Here is a 19,303-nt window from a genome sequence, read left to right as displayed (position 1 = left end):
ACGATGCTATAGAGATGCATGTCTCACCAGATTAGAAAGCTATTTATTGGCTGCCTAACCCTGCCTGCCTGGCTGCCTGCTAGTGCTAAGAACTTGCTTTTTTCTGGAACTCTGCTGCATTTTATAAAAAGCACTCAGTGTCTTTACCTTGCTTGCAAGATAAAAATCTTTAGCATATTTCACAGAATTTTGCATGACCTTAGCTTTGTTTACTTTCCCTTCATCAATTTTTGTCTACTTTCTAGTATGATTGTCAGACTGCAGGGATATAACGACCCACAGGACCTTTTTGCCCGGGCTCTTCCTCTGCTGGGACTATCACCTTTATGGTATTATGGTATGTCCAGCAATTCCTTGAGATTTCCTTGATTTCTCATCTTGTTTGTTGCTTTTATTTGTTTTTGTTTTTGTTTTTAATTTGGAATGAGAATATAGAACCCATCTCTGTAGCTCTCTGGAGGAGGAGGTGGTAGCCTGGAAGGTTGGGGAGGTAGTTCCTTGGTACACAAACTTTCCGAAAGCCAGATGGTGCTTACAACCTAGGTCAGGGAAGAGACACAAGCTGGCTATGCCCTGCCCTGAGCAGCAAACTACTGGGTGTGACCTGGCAGCCAACGCCAGGTGAGAAGTGGGTGGAAAAGAAGGGTGCGGTCTCCAGAGCTGGTCCCTGATGGTCCCACGGATCCTCTTCTTTACGCAGCCCAGCTGCTCCTCCAGGCAGCTGATAAGCTCAGGGTGGCCCTTGAACACCAGCCCCAGCTCTCACAGCTTCTGCATCTCCTCTTCCAGCTGCTCGGATGCCCAGGCCTCCGTGAAGCTGCCACAGGGAACATTAGCAATGGTAACAGCTGTGGAGGTCCCTGGGCAGCTGGAGCTGGGAGGCCAGCTGTAGAGCGTCGCATAGCCCACTCCTCCAATCCTCTGCCTCAAATGGTGACTCCGGCCTAGCGGTGGCAGGGTGCAGGCTATCCTGGAAGAAGTCAGACTCTCTTGTCAGAGTCCTGACCGCAGGTTCACACGTGTGCTCATGCAGTCTGTAGAAGAGGGCAGTTTCGCACTTGCTGACCTCTAAGCCTCTCTCAGGCACGCTTGCTCAAACCCTTCTGCTGACGAATGCATTTCAGGGTGTGGATGTAGCAGGGCTCATCTGTGATTCAGGATGCTGGAGTCACCCTAGCGCCAGACATAGACCACAATGGTGTCTGGGTCATAGAACGGCATGGGATAGTTCTATCGCATGGCTTGACTCCACCTCCTGCAGCCCCATGGGCTCTTCCAGTTCTTCTAGGCCCCAGAGTACCACTTGCCATTCGCTTACGAGGTTGAAACTGCTGGCGAACACCTTGACATCTGCCAGAAAGATGGCCGGAATGGGTCAGGCCCCCTCAGGAGCCTTCTCCTGCTCCGCAACCAGGCAACATAGCATATGCTTTTGTCTTTGCAAACTGAGCGCTAGAGGTGGCTGTTATGACTACAGCTGACATAATAGATGAGGTCAGGGCACAAGCTCTCCAGTCACCCACGCTCCAGACAAGCACGGTATTGTCACATCCTGCACTAAGTAGCATTTTTTGGGCTATGGGGTGCCAAATGGTGATGCTCACGAGCATGATGTGCCCTTTGAACGCCACTACTACCATTGTTAGATGGGAGGTCAGCCCGTTCTCCAGCATCCGCCACACCACAAGTGCACAGACCTCTGAGGCACTGGCGATGACTTCATTGTTATGGGGACACCAGTCAATGTCTAGACAGGTCCTGTGCGCCCACACACTCTTGTACAAGCCCTATCAATGTGGCCCATCTTGCCTAGCAGGAGCACTAGAAAGCATCTTTTCCCCATCTCGGCACTGGCTTCCATAATCACTGCCAGGAACTTGGAGTTAGCTATGCAGAATGAGTTGTCTCTGGTAACACAGAATGTCCTCATAGCACCAGTCATTTTTCTACTGGCTGAAATTTGCTCTGCTGCAGTTCTCAGGAAGGACTTGTGGCTCACTGGGGTGTTGGGGCTGCAGCAACAACCTCCCGAGGCTCAGGATCCTAGCCCCTGGGAAACAGGAAGTGGGAGTCCTTCAAAATATATACATATATGTTTGCTCTGGTTTTATTAATATATATGTATATATACAAATTATATATATAATATTTATATATACAAATTATATATATGTGTATATATATATATATATTTTTTTTTTTTTTTTTTTTTTTTTTTTTTTTTTTGTCTGTCATTCTTTTGAGACAAGGTTTCACTGTGACACTTGGTTGGCCTGGATCTGTGTATAGTAGGCCAATCTCCTGCTACTATCTGATGAGTGCTGGGACTAAATGTTGCCTTAAAACACTAGCCAGTAACTCTAAGGAAGTAGGAGCAGGATGCTTTATCCATGCTTCATCCCTCACCCTGAGTACATAGTAGGTCCTTGTCCATAGTGGGTGTTCAGTCACTATTTGTAGATACACCAATAACCAACAATTGCCTCCCTTCCCATCCTCTGGTATTTCATCACACACCCTTGTGTTAAGTCTCTTCTGCTACAGAGTGATAAATCAGAGAGGGAAAAGCAAAAAAACGAGATAATGGGTGCCTGGATGTAAGCTGTGTCATTAAGACAGAATTAGAACCATCTAGAAGGGAAGTACTGAAGGAAAAAGGCCCCCGTCACAATCTGACCAGTTAGCAGTGTGGCATTTCTGTAGGATAATTGGTTGTCACACTGTTCCTCTGAAATTGTAAAACAGAGAGCCCTGAAGGAATCAATTATCTCTGATAGGGTCATGAAACCTGATCATTAACATGCTGGGGCCCTTTCTAAACATCCTTGTCAAATAGCCCAGCGCTCTGTGACTCTACCTGAACACTGGAGCCACTTGGGAGATTTCGTTTTTAAACACAGCTAGCTAGCTGCACTCCCTGGCATTTATCTCAGTCACCTTAGATTTAGAATCTGAAACTCTGGGCCTGGGGAAGGACAGGAACCATATGAGCTAAACTATCTTGCAGTTCAGAAAAGTTAAAAAAAAAAAAAAGGGGGGCCACCACCCCCTCCTCCTGACACAGTCACATATGGGAGCATGTAAAAAGAAATAGGCACTACCCGGAAGGGGCTCCAACTGGCCAAGTTGGGATAGCTTGAACATTACAATAGGTACCAGTTTTAGAATATTTCCCACTGAATAAAGTATGAATCTATGTTCTCATACTGCCATACAGAAAGGGAGCAAAATAAGATGGATGTGATGGCATAGTGCTGTCCTTGTGTGAGCATAAGTGTGTACACAGAGCAGGTCCTGGGTTACTGTTAAGCTGGATCAGCTAAGGACAGTAGGTGTTAAATTTGAGTTGGAACATTGGGTGCCACAGGACATGTACATGGTCTCTTTTAATATTTTTTTTATTGGTTAAACATTTTTTACACATACATTTATATTATTACAGATACATACAATAAACTACCTATAGCAAGAAGAACCATGACACAATCAGGAATTATATAAATGTTACATTCTTCATGTTTTGGCTATTTGTATTTGAGAGCCTTGAAGAAAACATCTTTCCTATCTTGGTCAGTCTAAAATTCTGAATGTAGATCAATCTTCATCAATCTTGTCATTATCACCTTAAAATATCTATCTAGACCTAAAAACATCTTAACCCCTAACCAGCTAAGCCTCATTGTAAGACTAAGCTACCTGGTCTTCAAGCCCATCAGCTACTTGAAAAGGAATAAACTTGATTTCCTGAGTATGCCTGGAGTACAGGTTAGTAGCTTTCCAAATGAGAAAATGACAGAGACAGTTTTCTACCTGAATAGTCACCCAAAACCCTCTATAAATATTGGAGTACCTTCTTCAGCCTTCAGGCCCAATATATCTGACAGACTCTTTTACTATTAATTCTTGGATTTACCACACAAAATGATGGGTTTCTGTATGGCATTTTCATAGATATTTCAGTATACTTTGTTCTCATTTGGTCCTCCATGCCTCATTTGGTTCTGCTAAGTTCCCTGGGCACCTGTGGTCAGTTTCCTTCCTCCCTCCAGATAAGTTTCCCAGACGCACACTCACTTCTGTCTCATGTTTACTCCAGTGCCTTTGTTATCCCCACTTCCATAGGATATCTTCCTCCCTCCTCGTGATTATCTTTCCAGTGTGAGCACACACACACTATACACACACACACACACACACTACACACACACACACACACACACACACACATTCAACATAAGTTCCAACCTATGAGAGAGCACACTATGTATTTTGCTTAACATAGTGATTCCTGGGCCCATCCATTTTCTTACTAATGTCATCATTTATAGCTGAGTGAAATATTCCATTGTACACATGTATCCCATTGCCTTTGTCCATTCCTCTGCTCATGGACATCTCGGCTGGTCCCTTTTCCTGGCAATTGTGAATAATGCAGAATAAATGTGGATGAGCAAACTGCCTGTGCCATAGTGGGCTAGCATCCTTCAGGTGTGCACCCAAGGGCAGCACAGCTTGGTGATATAGTGTTTAGGGAAGCCACCATACTGCCTTCCATAGTGCAAAAGTTTTCATAATACAAACAAGCAGTTTATTATATTTTTAATATATAATAAATGTATTTGTTATATTATATAAAATAAGCAAGGGTTCCTTCTTCTAACACATCTTCAGCAAGAATCATCATTTCTTTCTTATTAATACCCAGTCTAACTGAAGTACATGTTAACTCCAGGTCAGTTTTACTTTGCATTTTGTTGATGGCTAAGGATGTTGGATTCCTTCTCAGGTCTATGTTAAGCAATTGTATTTCTTCTTTTAAGAGCCATCTAATCAGTTCAGTGGCCCATTTGTAAACTAGATTATTTGGGTTTGGGAGAATAAAATTCGTCATAGGTTCTCGACATTAATTCTCTGTCTGGTGTGCAGCTGGCTGTCTCTTCACTTTGATGATTGCTTCCTTTGCTGTGAAGATGATTTTTAATCTCATGTAAACCCATTTCTCAATTATTGGGGTGTGTGTGTGTGAGTGTGTGTGTGTGTGTGTGTGTGTGTGTGTGGTGTTCTTCCTATGTTTTCTCTAGCACTGTCAAATTTTCAAGTGTTACACTGAGGCCATTGGCCCCCTGTGCATTAACTTTTGCAGAGGGTGAGAATGATGGATCTAGCACCTTCTACCTCATGTTATCTAGTTAGCCCAGAAACATTTCCTAAAGAGGCTATCTTTCACCAATGTGTGTCTTTGATGCCTTCCTTAGAGATTGAGGGGATGTAGCAGTGTGGGCTTCTGGACTGTTCCTATGTCTCTGTTTTTGTACCAATGTCATGCTGCATTTGTTACTATTGTCCATAGTATAATTTGAGATCAGGTGTTTGACACACCAGCATTTTTCTTTGAGTGAAGGATCGCCTTTACTATTCAGGGTCTTATGTGCTTCCACATGTCTTTAAGTCTTTAGATTTACTTGAGTAGATGAAGACTATCATTGTAACTGTGATTGGGATTGAATGGAATCTGTAGCTTGCTTTCATCAATATAGCTATTTCTATAATACTAATTCTCCCACTCCATAGGCATGGAAGGTCTTTCCATCTTCTACTGCCATCTTCTCTTTCTTTCTTCATTGTTCTAAGGTTTTCCCTGTGGAAGAATCTGCCTAATAAACCTAATAAATTAGTTTATTCCTCAGTGTTTTATTTATTCACAGGCTATTGAAATGAAATTTTTCTTGGTTTTTTTTTTTCTAGCCAAGTTCATTAATGGTACATTGGAAAGCTACTGATTTTTCTGTTTGTAACCTGATACATAGATTTATGTGTTTCTCAGTTGTAAGAGTTTTCCACTGAAGTCTTTAGACTTTAAGTATTGGATCGTTGCAATTGGAAATTTTTGGCTCCTTTCTTGCTTGTATTCCTTTTATAAATGTTCTACTTAAGACTCCAAGCACTATGTCAAATGTGAATGGAGAGAGAGGACATCTTTAATTCATTCCAGATTTTGAAGAAGATGCTCTCGGGTTTTTTTCCCACTTATTATGATATTGAACATAGGTTAATTTTATATAGCTTTTCTAGTTTGAAGTGTGTGCCCTCTATTCTTAGTTTCTTTGAAGATTATATCATGAAGAGAAACTGAATATTGCTGAAGGTTATTTCTGCATCTATTGAAATAATCATGTGATTCCTATCCTTGAGTCTATTTGTATGCTGAGTTATACTTATAGATTTGCATATGTTGAACAAACCTTGCATCCTGACAGGAAACAACTTGGTCACAACATATAATCTTAATATGCTCTTGAATTTGATTTGCAAGTGTTTATTGAGAATTTTTACATCTATTATCATCTGGAGAACTTGTATTTTTGTTGTATCTTTATTAGGTTTTGGTATCAAGAGAACAGCTTTGTAGAATAAGTTTGGCAACAGTGAAACATGAGAATCACACATGTAATCCTAGCACATGGGAGATGGAAGCAAGGGAAGTCAGGATTCAACATTGTCCATAGCTGACTCATTCTAAATATGTATCCTTATGTACACAGGTAAGTGTAGCCATCATCCCTCATCAACACAGCTTCTTTTCATAGCAGGCACCAGTACAGAAAGCCTCAACAGGTCAAAACATAGAGCACACTGACCACAAGATGCTTTCCCCCTTTCAATACATCTGTAGCAATATCTCCACAACTAAGGTTCAGGGAACACCTTGGAAGAGGGAATAGGAAACTTGTAAGATCCAAGGCCCCAGGACATCCACTATAAGATAATGTCTCTGGAAGGAAAACAGAAAAAACAAAAAACAGTGGCTGCAGAGAAAGAAAGAATTCCCCTCTCCCAAGGATGATCCTCCCAAATGATTATCCAGTAGGAAGCAGTCAGACCCACAATAGTTTACAGAATCAGCAGGTTGGATGTATAAATGTATGCATATGTAACAATAATAGTCAAAAGAGGTTACTAACTTGAGAGGGAGGAGGTGGGACAGGGCACTGGGTGGAGGGAGGAAAGGAACAAGGGAAGAGTTGGGGAGAAGAATGGGAAAGGAAGAAGAGATGTAACTCTATTTTAATTTCAAAACAGAGGACATAATTTGAAGGAAAACAGGAAAATGATGGTGGACCTGAGAGGAGTTGGAGTGGATATCATCAAAATATACCATATGCAAATTAAAAAAAATAACATATTAAGACATTATCCTTTGATATGTAGCAAGTTAGAAGCCAGTTTCAGCTACGTGAAATTGTGTTAAAAAAAAAAAAAAACATTCTAAAATTAAAAAACAAAAAAAGACAGCAACCTAAAAGAGAATTTGGTAGTGCTCTTTTTTCTTTCTATTCTTTAGAAGAGTTGAAGAACAATCATGGCAGGTCCTTTCTAAAAGGTTGGCAGCACTCAGAGTTGATCTCTGTTAGGAGCTCTCCTCTCACTGCCCCAATGCGGCTGCTTGCTGTTGGACCTGTTTCGGTTTGTATTATCTTCTTACTCAAGTTTGAGTCATAGGGATTTTCAGCTTTTAAACAGTAAGTTTCAAAGCACTTTCTTTTCACCCTCAGAGTTTCAGTGGAATCTGCTCTCTCCTCTTTATTTTTATCTATAATTTTATTAATTCGTGTATTCTCTCATATTTTGCATAGGGTTGGCATATTATTTTGTCTGAAGAAGAAATTCTAGGTCAATGTATTTGTTTTATTTTGACTTTTACTCTCGATATCATTAATTTATAACTGATTTTTAAAGTTATTTCCTGCCACCTGCTGTTTTGAGGTTGAATTATTGATGTTTTTTAAAAATATTTAAATGCATTGATCAGTTATTTTTTGAGGTAGCTCTGATTTATCTATATTAACACAGATTTTCCTGTTGGGGCTGTCTTGGCTGTATGCCAAATGTTGATAAGTTGTGTTTTTATTTTCATTTTGCTGGGTTTTCTCACCCTTTTGATGGCTCCTGCCTTTATGTTGCTAACTTTCCTTTTCAGGTCCTAGACTAAATTGGTCTTCTTGGTTTTGATCTCTTTCAAGCCTTTTATCATTTTTACCAGAAAAGGGAACTTAAATCATCATCTGGCATTTACCTTTCAGTTTATCTGAGATCAGTAATGTGGCATTGTAATCTGTGGAGGAGTCGTTTTCCCTTGCCTCTCAAAGTTTCTCATGCTTATTTGTTGAGATTTGCACAAGTGTTAGTTAGATGTATCATCTAATTTTCTTCGTAGATCTTCTTATTGAGTAGCCTGTTCTTGAAGGCTCAGTCCCTAGTAGTGTCCAGCATGGAAAAATAAAACAAAACAAAATTCATTCTCTTCCTCAGACTACTCATTTGCAGGGTGATAGATATGGATCTATTTACATTTTTTTCTACATGTAGACATCCAGTTAGACCAGCACCATTTGTTGAAGATGCTATCTTTTTTCTATTGAATGGATTTGGCTTCTTTGTCAAATATTCAAGTGTCTATAGGTATGTGGGTTTATTTCTGGGTCTTCAATTCAATTCTATTAATCAACAAAAACTTAGGTCCAAATGGACTAAAGACCTCAACATAAAATCAGACACACTAAATCTGTCAGAAGCCAAACTATGGAAGAGCCTTGAGCTCATTGGCATAAGAGACAACTTCCTGAACATAACACCAACAGCTCAGGTGCTGAGATCAACCATTAATAAATGGGACCTTATGAAACCGAAAAGCTTCTGTAAGGTGAAGGATAACTGTCAAAAGAACAAAATGACAGCCAATAAACTGGGAAAAGTTCTTCATCAACCCTACATCTGACAAAGGGCTAATATCCAAAATATATAAAGAACTTAAGAAATTAAACACCAGCAAGCCAACTATCCCAATTAAAAAATGGGGTACAGAACTAAACAGAGAATTCTCAACAGAGGAACACCAAAATGGCTGACAAACACAAAGAAATGCTCAACATTCCTAGTTATCATGAAAATGCAACTCAAAACGTCTCTGAGATTCTATCTTAGACCTATCCAAATGGCTAAGATGAAAAACTCAGATGACAGCACATGCTGGCGAGGATGTGGAGAAAGGAGAACACTCCTCCATTGCTGGTGGGAGTGTAAACTTGTACAAGCACTTTGGAAATCAATCTGGTGCTTTCTCGGGAAATTGGGAATAATTCTACCTCGAGATCCAGCCATATCACTCACTTCTGGGAATATACCCAAAATATTTTCCACCATACAATAAGGACATTTGCTCAACTATGTTCATAGCAGATTTATTCATAATGGCCAGCATCTGGAAACAACCTAGATGTCCCTCAGATGAAGAATGGATAAAGAAATTGTGATACATTTACACAATGGAATACTATTTGGCTATTAAAAACAACGAAATCTTGACATTTGCAGGTAAATGATTGGAACTAGAAATGATCACCCTGAGTGAGGTAACCCAGACCCAGAAAGGCATGCATGGTATATACTTACTAATAAGCGGATATTAGCCACATAATTACAGAATAACTACACTACAATACAGAGATTAATACATCAACCAAGGACCATATATGAGGTGGACCTAGACTCTCTGCTCAGATGTAGTAGCACAGTTTTCTTGTTGGGTCCCACAATGTAGAGAGTAGGGACTACTTTGGACATGGACTCTGGCCATCAAACTTTGATCACTTCCCCCTGACAGGGTGGCCTTGCCAGGATACAGAGGAAGAGGTTACAGGTAGTACAGATGAGACTTGATAGGCTGAGGTCAGATGTTAGGGGATGGGGGGCTCCTCTTTCTGAGAACTAGGGGAGGGAGGGAAAGGGGATGGGGGGGTCAGGAGGGAATGAGAGAGAGGGATACAATGGGGATGTGAAGAATTTAAACTGCAGAACAAGGTAACTTATATTGCTAATCCTATTATATGTGAATAGCTCTGAGACTGGCTGAGACATGAATGTCTAGTCAAAGACAATGCTTCTTGTTGACTACAAAACCCCAAGGAATTATTATTAGATGCCATTCTTTGTATGGTATGAATGAAGATTTACAGATGTCTTTTTCTGCTCATACAAAGAGTAGAAAACCAGTCTTAATTGTTCTGTGCATCATGCACACCTTATACGTTTATAATTTTAGTCCTGTAGAGTGCTTGTGAGAAAGTATATGTTTTCAGAACCAAAGAACTGAACACTGACATTGGATCAGACCTTACAGGATTCATTCCTCTCAGCATGCTGGACACTGACATCCTGCATCCTTCATGTTCCAGCATCAAATGCTTCAGTTGCTGTTCCTCATCAGAACAAGACAGCTCCCAGAACATCTTTCAATAAAGCTTCCAGTCCCAACTGGTCTAGCATCTCAGATTGTCTCACACAGGACTCTAATCAAGCCTGGAATTTCTCAACATTTAGAAACTGAACAACAAATGCTATTCCTAGCTTGTTTAATCATTTCCACAATTTTTTGGACACCTACAACTGTATTGTTTGACCCAAATCTGCCAGAAGATACCTTAAGAGAACAAAGTCCCATCTCCTTTAAGGGGGGTCAGGTAGGCTTTTGGTTGCTTTCTTGGGCTATAGAGGGTTATTTTCAATGGGAGTTGGATATAAGTTATTATTGGTCTTCTTTAGAGAGAAAACAAAGTTGGACTCAGAAATGTCTCTCTTTTCCTTTATCTTCCATTCTTAGGTTTGGAGATAGGAGTTGAAAATAAAGAAGGTGGAATATAGAAATATATAGGGAAGATAGAACAAAAAGTAGATTAGAGACTCTACTCCTCAACTTAATGCCTCAAATGTCATTCACAAGGTTATTTTTAATTCACTGGTATAGAACTTTGCATGTAGATGCAAAATAAGTTTAATTTTAGATACAGTGGTATACAATTAAAATGTAGGATTATTCTTCACACACATTATATATATATATATTTCTACTCTAATATGAGGTATTGTACCCATGTAACTCAATTATAATACAAGGTTTACTTCCAATACTTTGAAAGTGCTATTGCAGGCTGTTCATGATAAATAAGTTATACACGTTAATCGTTAGTTGGTCAAATCATGGTCATATCAATTACTAGTCTATTTTTATCACAAGAACATACATCCTAGGTGTAACAAATAGATACGATTCTATACGAAGATAAACTAGGTAAGGTCTTCAAAAGCCTCAGAGACATGCAGGATATGACATTTAAAAATGTTTTTATTATTTAAAAGATTCACTGACAATGAGACAGGTTAATTCCTGGCAATAACCAGCCTACCTCAAAGAGGATGATGAGCCATCAAAGAACCTCCTTATGAAAATGACTTCTAATGTGGCAAACAAGCCACTGGGGAAAATGTCCTTGTTTCTACCACAGACAGAATTCTGCCTAAAAAAGGGCAAGCTTGGACACAAGCAGAGTCGATGGCCAAACTCTGCCTAGACAGGGTAAACAACTTCTCAGTAGTTCCTGCCTCACAAATATGTCTGTCAGATATTTTAGGCCAGAAAGCTGAAGAGGATACTCCAACATTATAGAAAGTTTTGGGTGACTATTCAAGTAACAAACTGTCTCTGTCATCTTCTCATTTGAAAAGCTACTAATCTTCACTCCTGTTATACTCAGGTAATCATGTTTATTCCTTCTCAAGTCTCTGATGGGATTGAAAACCAAATACTTTAGTTTTACAATTAAGTTTAGTTGTTTAGTGGTTAAGATGTTATGGGTATAGATAGATGTTTTAAGTTGATAATGATGAGATAATGATAGATATTGATTCTCATTCAGAATTTTAGACTCACCAAGATAGGAAAAATGTTTTCTTCAAGCCTGCCAAATACAAATAGCGAAAACACTAACATTTATATAGTTCCTGATTCTTCATGTGTCATGGTTCTTCTTGCTATAGGTAGCTCATTGTATATATGTATAATAATATACATGTATATGTAAAAAATAAAAAAAAATATTTAATTAAAATAAAGAAAGAAAAAAAAACTACTCATGTGTGGTTGTTGTCAATGTTGTTGGTCTGGGTTTTTCCTTTCCTTTAAGGTTTAGAGTAATGTCTGTTCAACTTTAGGATATGTCTGAATCATGTAAGTAATCCTTAAGGTCTTCTTTACATCCTTCATACAATAAATGACTTATTACTTATAAGAGAAAAATAGTAACTGTCTAGTGAAGATCGCAGGAAAACCTTTGCTGGGTACAAGGACAGGCATAGGAGCACTAGTGAACACATCCAAGTGACGTCCGTTTTGCAAATTATGTCCAAGCGACACATAGCCTGAATCTCTCTAGGATGAAATCTTACACCAAGATTGGTTGTATTTTTCAAAAGTATAAACACAGCAAAGGATAGAGAAAGGCTGGCTGAGAAAATATCCTAGGTTAAAGAAGATTTAAATGACATAAAAATTAAATCTAACCCAGGTCTGGACTGGTTTTTCTGCCAGAAGAGATAAGATGCTGTAGGGTGTTACAGAAGTAACAGGTCAGATTGAACTAGATATTGAACCCTAGATAATAACAGTGCATCAATTTTAAATTATTGTAGCTTGATATCTACACTGTGGTAACATTGATGAGGTAGCTTTCTCTTAAAAAGAGATGACAAATAAGGAAAAAAAATACTTAAAACTATCAAATCTTAATAAAAATGTAGAGTTTCATATATTATTACAGCTGTTTGCAGGTTTAAAAATTATTTCAAAATATAAAGACTTTTTGTTCATGTCTGTCAGTAAATTTGTGTGCATGTACATGTGTATGTGTGCATGAGTGTGAGTGTGTGTCTGTGTGTGTGTGTGTGTGTGTGTGTGTGTGTGTGTGTGTGTGTGTGTGTGTGCAGGTGCATACTCTTGTGCATTGACCTGTGGAGGTGATAAGTTAATGCCTGGGATCTTTTTTCATCATTTTCCATCTTAAGTTTTGAGATGGGGTCTATCATTGGTTGACCTGACACTTCAGAATTGTCTATACTGACTGGCCAACACCCTCCCCCCACCAAAATCCTCTTGCTCCACCTCCCAGCATCATCATTACAAACACAAGCCACCATGCTCTGCTTTTTACATAACTGTGGGGATCTTAACTAAAGGGCCTCCTGGGCATCTAGTAAGCACGTTACCCCCTGAGCATGCTCCTAGGGCTCTTCTGTAGTTCTCATGACTGGCATCTGGAGATTTCAAAACAAGTGTGAATGTCACTTTGAGAAACCTAATAGGATGTTTTCTCATCTTCCATTCTATGATCTTTATAATAGGTTTTGAGTAGTCAGTGCGTCATCCAGAGTTATAATCCAGATATAAACCAGGCAAGGATGGTCATAGGCATTAACTATAGAGAATGAATGACATGTATTTATAATTAAGCATCTGCATTAAACTCTCCATGCAATCAATTACTTGTCTCAACTTGCAGACTTTTTTCTAGGATAATTAAATGTGTAGTAAGGATCTGCCTGCATGCTTATTCGTCTTGATCAGAAACTAATGACTGTAAAATAAAAAACTAAAATTGCACAGATACTCATGCATTTTTATTGCTTCCTTTCTACTTCTTTCTCGTTTGTGATAAGACATGGAAACAAAATATTTCTGAAGAATATCCCTAATGGAGTCATCATAAGATTCCTCATTTTAACAGCTACATTATTTTTACTACTTGCTATGTGGCAGAAATTCTGTTAAGATGCCCTGACATAGCAGGAAGTAGCTGCTGCTGTTGCTGTAACTGGAGCTAGGAACATCAAAAGTTTCTGTAGCTTGCTAGAGTTTTATGGCTGCCTCATACTACTGAGCCATATAGGTGAGCAATGAGCTCCTGGTCCTGGGTAGCTCATCTGGAATCCTTGATTTCCATGATGACTGGTAAGGTTGGGGAGTTGGAGAATCCCATAATGGTCTTGATTTCCACTCTCAGTACATTTGCCAGAACAGATCACATGGCTTCGTCCAACCAAGGAAGATACAGAACATGCAACACTAACATGGGCGTGGGCAGCAGGCCTTCTCCTTTAGTGACCACAGATGGCATTAAGCCGTTTCTCCCTATCTCTGCCTGCTGACGCAAAGAAACGTAACTTTCACAATTCTCATTCTATAGGTGAAAAACAAGAAGGCTTACAGAAATCCAGGCCCACAGTTAGATCGTAGAGGAGTCAGGATATGAACTCAAATCTGTGTGCCTAATGGTTGTGGTGCTATCCCCTAAGTTTTGCTAGCTACGCACTTATCCTCCTCTCTCATCTCTATAAGGCTCTGGAGAAGTCATGTGGAGCTTCACTCAGAAAAGTCTGTGGACTTGCGGCAATGAAGGCATGGCTATCCTTGGGAGGGCAAATACCTGTTAGCTACAGCTATCTATAAAAACACAGCTAATTTGCTCTCTTTTCCCCACCTTGGCTAGTGTTTACCTCAGTTTACCACCTAGCTACACTCCTCCAGAGGTTATACCTACTGCCAGGGTAGTTGTACATGAAAAGTATCTTTGCCTCATCTGCTCTTTCTGACAAGCGCATTAGAGTCTTGGCTGGCAGATTCTTCCCCACATGCCAACCACACTGATTTTTCTGATATTTGGGTGCTGGGGTCCTGCCCTCAAAAAGGGAAGAGATTGAAGAAGGCTGGATGCAAGAGTAATGAGGGAAGAAAGAGAGGACTGAGTCAGGTATGGGGACTGGGAGGAGTTTACATTCCGACTGACTGGCAGTCAGAGTGCTTCATTATTTATACTGAACTCGGTAGGCAAGGATAGATGCACATTGTTCTAAAACATAGATCATGTCATTTTTATGCCCAATCATGTGTTTTAACTTCTTTTTGGTCATAAGTTACATCATCATTGATAAGCTGTAACCGAACAGAATTATCCTTTACATTCATTTTTCCTCATCAACCCCATAACCCAAATTTAAACAATAGTGAAGTTTCAAGGGTATATTTTGTCAAAACATGACAGCCTGTTCTCAGGCTGGTAACTCTTGGGGTTTCAAGGGCACTAGACAGAAATAAAATCTGCAAGCCAGCCTGGGCAGGTTGTCATGTCCAAAACAGCATATTACCAACTTTTAATAGAGTACAAGTTGTCACTAGGACAAAGAAAAACTTCAGGTCACAGCAGCTGCAGTTATTATTTAGTTTCTGCCATAATACCATGTTACTATTTTATATATTTGTAGAATTTACTTATATATCTAATCTTGGTGTTCTTTGTTCCATAGTGGCCTTACATGAGTAACCTTTTCTAAGAAAAGGCGGTCTTAATATTTTATTCTTGTATGATTTATCCACGCCACTTTTTGTCCATCAATACAAGGAAGAGGCGTTTATCTGCTGCCATCTTCTTTGGCTACTGAATATTGTTTATAAGTTTACTTTGTTTTGATTATCTTGTTCCTTACTGAGGAACATCCAGGGGCAGATGTGCCAAGAGTACCTTTGAGTCAGAGCCTTATAAGGAGGTCTTTAGCATAATTATTTGATTCACAACCTCCGGGGTGTGAGGAAGACCTTCAAGTGGGGCCAGATAAGGGTATCTCCCTGAAAGTGGAAAAAGATACTACGGTCAGGACATTCCTGGGGAAGCTTAGAAGCAGTATTCCAGGGAGAGGGCGTAAATGATTCATAATAAAAAATTTCCATCAATCCAATATCCCCATGTTGTACAAATAATAAAAGTCCCCCAAGTATGCAACACATAGAAATCAAGGCCAAAAAGTGGGGGACAGTACCACAGCAGTTTCATCACTCGGCTCAGCCTTGCTGAAGGTTTGTCAAACAGCTGTGTTGGCATTATGACTTTTGCTGTTCCTGTTAGATATGGCTGTGCCATTTGGGTACCACTAAGTCGCTTTATGCTCAATGCCTATTTACAGTTTGTAGTTCTACAATCCAGGCTTCATCGTTTTGTGGCTAATCTCACCAAAGAGCTTACCTTCATGTTTTTAATTAGTCTTCCATGGACCTAATACTTGTGTTCTCCCAAATTCATAGACTGATGCTGCTATGCAAGGAGTTAATGTCAGAAGGAGAATGCTTGGAGGCTTGATGAGGTCACGGGAGTTGTGGGGTGGGGATAGCACGTATAAGGTTAGTGACTTTATAAGAGTGACTTCATGAGACTCTCTCTTCCTCTTTCTCCAGACAAAGACACACTGGGAAGTTCAAGCTTTGCATTTCAGAAGCTAGCAATGCTGGTAATGTTGATCTAGACTTCTAGCCTCCAGGATGGTGAGAAATCAGTTTCAATGTACACGTACCTCTCACTCTATAGTTCTCTGTTATAGCAGCCTGAATTAAAATGGTCAGTACTGCTCAGTGAACCACTCTACAGGAACACACACACACACACACACACACACACACACACACACACACACACACACACACATATTCATCACAGGTGGGTAGAGTGGTCAGTAAATGCTGCCCAACTGACAGAAAGACCCTCGAAGTCATGTGGTAAAATGTGGGAATGTGACTGTTACAAGTAATTAGAAGCAATAAACTAAACATTAATTCACCCCCCACTTCCCTGCAGACAACAGCAACAGTAAAAGAAGCAGAAGATGAAGTAGCTGACGGATAAATTTAATTCACACTTTTTATCCCACTTCTTCTCCACAAGAACTGTTTTTTCTACCAAGGTTACTTCACTCAGATATGTATAATGAAGCACCCAGCTGTGGCTCTTGCAGAGCCATCAGTTCCACCCTCTCGCGCACCCTTGCAGAGCCATCATCAGTTCCACCCTCTTGTGCACCCTTGCAGAGCCATCATCAGTTCCACCCTCTTGTGTACCCTTGCAGAGCCATCATCAGTTCCACCCTCTTTTGCACCCTTGCAGAGCTATCAATTCCACCTTCTCATGCTATGCCACCTTCTTTATCCTTTTACTTCCTTGCCGTGACAGTGATAAAAACATCCATTTCTAATTCTAATGAATCAGAGTGAAGGTGTGAGTTTATAAGTTACATATCACTAAAATATTTTTAATGGGGTGATATATACATGCATACACATGGAACCTTATGACACTGGAAGCTTCTCCATAGCAAAGGACACCACCAATCAAACAAAGCATCAACGTACAGAATCAAAAAAATTACCAACTACACATCCAATACAGGGCTAATATTCAAAATATACAAAGAATTTTTAAGAACTGGCTATCAAGAAAACAACTAAATTTTAAAAGGGTCACAAATATAGAGAATTCTCAAAAAAGAGGAAACTCAAATGGCTAAGAATCATTTTTTTTAAATGTTCAGCATTCTTAGCCATCAGAGAAATGCAAATCAAAACTACTTTAAAATTTTCATCTTAGGGGATTCCAAGATGGCGCCGACCATTAAGCCACGTATCTGATCTACTCCATGGAGACCAGAGACATAAGAGAAGCAACAGATTGCTGGACTTTGAGAACTGTAGGTGAGTGGGGCCCCAAAGGCCACAGACCAAACAGGGGGCCTAACCCCCTGGGTCAAGCAACATCCCAGAGGTGCTAAACGCACTCCCCAAACTCTGAAATGGAATCCAGAGCCTGTATATAAAGCACAGACTCGCTGTTTGGGGAGGGGTTTTTCCAGAGTCCCCAGCCAGAGGAGTCTCAGCGAAGAGGGTGAATCTGCCCTAGGATTCCTCCTTCCGCACCACCCCAAACTGCAGAGGTCACCCGCCTAGGCCGACTGAAATCACAGGCGGCAGGACCCAACAGAGACAGTTATAGTGGGACGACAGCTCGCTGGCCATCCGGGGTCAAACTTAACACCAATCACAGCGGACTGAGCCTGCAAACAGCGGCAGTGAGAAATCAGCTTGAACTGCTTCCACAGACCCATCGGGAGACGTGGGTCTTGCCTAGAGCTATAGCTGAACTTATTAGCCCTGCGGGAAGACCTGGTTCCGCGGGCGACCGCCAGAGCTTTGCAACCCTATTGTTCCTACCCAGCCGCAAGGCACTGGTCCTACACTCCGCTCTCCACTCTCCGCTCCCCGCTCCCCGCTCCCCAAACGAGAGAGACCAGCAGGAGATCCTGGCCCCAGCAAGCCAGGCACTCTCACATTATCGGGAGACGAGAAGTGGATGGGTCGTGTTTGCAGTGTCTAATTGCTGTCCTAGAGTGTGAAGGGACCAGCATACCCCGGCTGGAAGATTTGGTTCCGCGAGCGGCCGCCAGAGCACTGCAGCAGTCTTACTAACCGCCCAGCCGCAAGGCCCTGGCCCTGCGCTCCCTGCTCCCCGAATGAGAGAGACCAGCTGAGCTGGCCCTGTGCTCCCTGCTTCCCAACAAGTGAGTCCAGTGGGAGATCCTGGCCTGAGCAAGGCAGGCACTCTCACATTATCGGGAGACAAGATGTGGATGGGTCGTGTTTGCACTGTCTAATTGCTGACCCAGAGTGTGAGGGGACCAACATACCCCAGCAGAAAGATTTGGTTCCACGAGTGGCCACGAGAGCTCTGCAGACCCAGTCTTACGAACCGCCCAGCCGCAAGGCCCTGGCACTGCGCTCCCTGCTCCCCGAATGACAGAGTCCAGTGGAGACCCTGGCCCGAGCAAGGCAGGCACTTTCACTTTATCGGGAGGCAAAAAGAGGGTCTTACTTGCAGTGCCTAACTGCTGACCAAGAGCGACCTTGGTCCCTCCAGGCATATAGTACTGGGAGAGGTTGGGCACTGCTACAGGGTATAGAGGCAGAGCTAAAAGACAGCTACACCCCCAGAAGATCTGATCTACCTGGGGTCTTGACTACAAATCCACAGGAAGGACAGGCAGCTGGGATCAACCTACTCAGCCAGAATGTTTGTGTGCGGACTTTATTCTAGGTCCCAAGACTGCTGATCTGAATTACAGCAGTAAAGTCCAAACAGATATCTAATTTGGCTGACTCAGCCTGGAGCCCAGAGGGCAGACAAAAATCACCAGGAGTGAAACCGGATCACCTACCTGTTCCACAAAAAATACCCCCTGATCCCCACAGGCAAGAGCACCTGACCTATAATCAGTCATCAATTAACCACTCTCAACCAGCAAAGGTCACTACAAAATACCTTTCAACATCAGAGCCATCAAAATGACAAGAGGACAGCGTAAGAATCTTATCAAAAACCAAAACAGTTTGGCATCTCCGAATCCCAACATTCGCAATGAAAACAACCTAGAGAACCTAACAGCAATGGATAGGCAAGAAAATGACCTCAAGTCCTTAGTAAAGAAGATGATAATGGAAGAAACAAATAAAATCTGTAAGGAAATGCAGGAGGAGGCAAACAAGAGGGCTGAAGAGTTAAAAGAGTCATATAAAGAGGCACTTGAAGAATTTAGAAAAATATAA

At 41.1% G+C, this 19,303-nt stretch overlaps 1 pseudogene; it reads right to left on the bottom strand.

Annotated features, from left to right (window-relative positions):
- Positions 1 to 832: 832 nt before the first annotated feature.
- Positions 833 to 15,908, bottom strand: LOC127202001 (coronin-1B-like; annotated as a pseudogene).
- Between the last annotated feature and the right edge of the window lie 3,395 nt (positions 15,909 to 19,303).

This window comes from Acomys russatus, chromosome 18 (genome assembly GCF_903995435.1).
Source record: "Acomys russatus chromosome 18, mAcoRus1.1, whole genome shotgun sequence".
NCBI lineage: Eukaryota > Metazoa > Chordata > Mammalia > Rodentia > Muridae > Acomys > Acomys russatus.
This window is presented reverse-complemented; position numbering and strand designations above follow the sequence as displayed.